Genomic DNA, 2,903 nt, shown 5'->3' with positions numbered 1-2,903 from the left:
TGGGAGATTTCAATACCCCACTCTCTGCAATGGACAGATCATGGAAACAGAAACTACACAAAGACACAGTGAGACAAACAGAAGCTTTGAAACAGATGGATTTAACAGATATCTATAGAACTTTTTATCCTAAAACAAAAGAATATACCTTCTTTGCAGCACCTTATGGTACCTTCTCCAAAATTGTCCATATAATTGGTCACAGATCAGGCCTCAACAGATACAAGAAGATTGAAATAATTCCTTGTATCCTATCAGATCACCTATCAGATGGACTAAGGCTGTTCCTCAATAACAACATAAACAATAGAAAAATAGAACGCCCACATACACATGGAAGCTGAACAAACACTCTACTCAATGATAACTTGGTCAAGGTAGAAATAAAGAAAGAAATTAAAGGCTTTCTAGAGTTTAATGAAAATGAAGCCACGACATACCCAAACTTATGGGACACAGTCCTAAGAGAAAAACTAATAGCTTTAAGTGCCTCCAAAAAGAAACTGGAGAGAGCATACACCAGCAATTTGACAGCACAGCTGAAAGCTCTAGAACAAAAAGAAGCAAATTCACCCAAGAGGAGTCGAAGGCAGGAAATAATCAAACTCAGGGCTGAAATCAACCAAATGAAAACAAAAAGAACTACACAAAGAATCAACCAAACCAGGAGCTGGTTCTTTGAGAAAATCAACAAAATAGATAAACCCTTAGCCTGACTAACTAGAGGGCACAGAGACATTATCTTAATTAGCAAGATCAGAAAGGAAAAGGGAGACATAACAACAGACACTAAGGAAATCCAAAAAATCATGAGAGCCTACTACAAAAGCCTATACTCAACAAAACTAGAAAACCTGGATGAAATGGACATTTTCTTCATAGATACCAGGTACCAAAGTTAAATCAAGATCAGATCAACGATCTAAGCAGTCCCATATCTGTTAATGAAATATAAACAGTCATTAATAGTCTCCCAATCAAAAAAAGCCCAGGACCAGATGGGTTTAGTGCAGAGTTTTATCAAACCTTCAAAGAAGACCTAATACCAACACTCCTCAAACTATTCCACAAAATAGAAACTGAAGGCACTCTACCCAATTCGTTCTATGAAACCACAATTACTCTTAGACCTAAACCACACAAAGACCTAACAAAAAGAAAACTTCGTACCAATTTCCCTTATGAATATCAATGCAAAACTACTCAATAAAATTCTTGCAAACCGAATCCAAGAACACATCAAAACGATCATCCATCATGATCAAGTAGGCTTCAACCCAGGGATGCAGGGATGGTTTAATATATGGAAATCCATCAATGTAATTCACTATATAAACAAACTCAAAGAAAAAAACCATATGATCATCTCATTAGATGCTGAGAAAGCATTTGATGAAATCCAACACCCTTTCATGATAAAAGTCTTGGAAAGATCAGGAATTCAGGGCTCATACTTAAGCATAGTAAAAGCAATATACACCAAACTAGTAGCCAACATCAAACTAAATGGAAAGAAACTTGAAGCAATCCCACTAAAATTAGGGACTAGACAAGGCTGCCCACTCTCTCCCTACCTATTCATTATTGTACTTGAAGTCCTAGCCATAGCAATTAGACAACAAAAGGAAATCAAAGGGATATGAATTAGAAAGGAAGAAGTCAAATTATCACTATTTGTTGATGATATGATAGTATACTTAAGTGATTCCAAAAATTCCACCAGAGAGCTCTTAAACCTGATAACCAGTTTCAGCAAAGTAGCTGAATATAAAATTAACTCAAGCAAATCAGTGGCCTCCCTCTACACAAATGATAAACAAGCTGAGAAAGAAATTAGGGAAACAACACCCTTCACAATAGTTACAAATAACTAGTTACAAATAACTAAGTTGGTATGACTCTAACTAAGCAAGTAAAAGATCTGTTTGACAAGAACTTCAAGCCTCTGAAGAAGGAAATTGAAGAATATCTCAGAAGATGGAAAGATCTCCCATGCTCGTGGATTGACAGGATTAATATAGTAAAAATGGGAGTTCAAGGGGGCGCGGCACCACTGGGAGGTCTAAGCGGCCTCTGCAGCAGCCATGGCGAAAGGCAGAGTCACTGATCGATTGCAGACCTAGGTGTTGCACTGGACCCCAGCGGAGGACCTGACAGCGAGGCCGCAGGGTTCCGCCACGCCTGGCAGCAAAGATCATCTGAAGGAAAAGCCTTGTGCAGAAGCTGGATCAGCAAGGACATCACTCCTTATACTGGTGTCTATTTTTTCATGTGCAGCTTTTGTTATGTTTTTGGTATATAAAAATTTTCCTCAGCTTAGTGAGGAAGAGAGGGTGAATATGAAGGTTCCCAGAGATATGGATGATGCCAAGGCTCTCGGAAAAGTTCTCTCCAAATATAAGGATACCTTTTATGTACAAGTATTGGTTGCTTATTTTGCTACATATATTTTCTAAGAGTTTGCAAACATTTGCGATTCCAGGTTCCATATTCCTCAGTATACTCTCTGGGTTTCTTAATCCCTTCCCACTTGCCCTATCCTTGTTTGTTTGTGCTCAGGACTTGGTGCCTCACTCTACTACATGCTTTCCTACTTAGTTGGAAGACCCGCTGTATACAAATACCTAACTGAGAAGGCAGTGAAATGGTCGCAGCAGGTAGAGCGTCATAGAGAACATCTGATTAACTACATTATATTTTTGAGAATCACACCATTTCTGCCTAATTGGTTTATTAGTATTACATCTCCTGTGATAAATGTACCATTGAAAGTGTTTTTATTGGCACTTTTCTAGGTGTTGCACCTCCTTCTTTTGTAGCAATCAAGGCAGGAACAACTCTATACTAGCTTACAACAGCAGGAGAAGGTGTTTCCTGGAACTCCATATTTATTCTGATGATTT

At 38.3% G+C, this 2,903-nt stretch overlaps 1 pseudogene; it reads left to right on the top strand.

Annotated features, from left to right (window-relative positions):
• Nucleotides 1-2,084: 2,084 nt before the first annotated feature.
• On the top strand, nucleotides 2,085-2,528 carry LOC116097682 (annotated as a pseudogene).
• Nucleotides 2,529-2,903: the final 375 nt, after the last annotated feature.

Source organism: Mastomys coucha, unplaced genomic scaffold, assembly GCF_008632895.1.
Source record: "Mastomys coucha isolate ucsf_1 unplaced genomic scaffold, UCSF_Mcou_1 pScaffold2, whole genome shotgun sequence".
In the NCBI taxonomy this organism is placed as follows: domain Eukaryota; kingdom Metazoa; phylum Chordata; class Mammalia; order Rodentia; family Muridae; genus Mastomys; species Mastomys coucha.
This window is presented reverse-complemented; position numbering and strand designations above follow the sequence as displayed.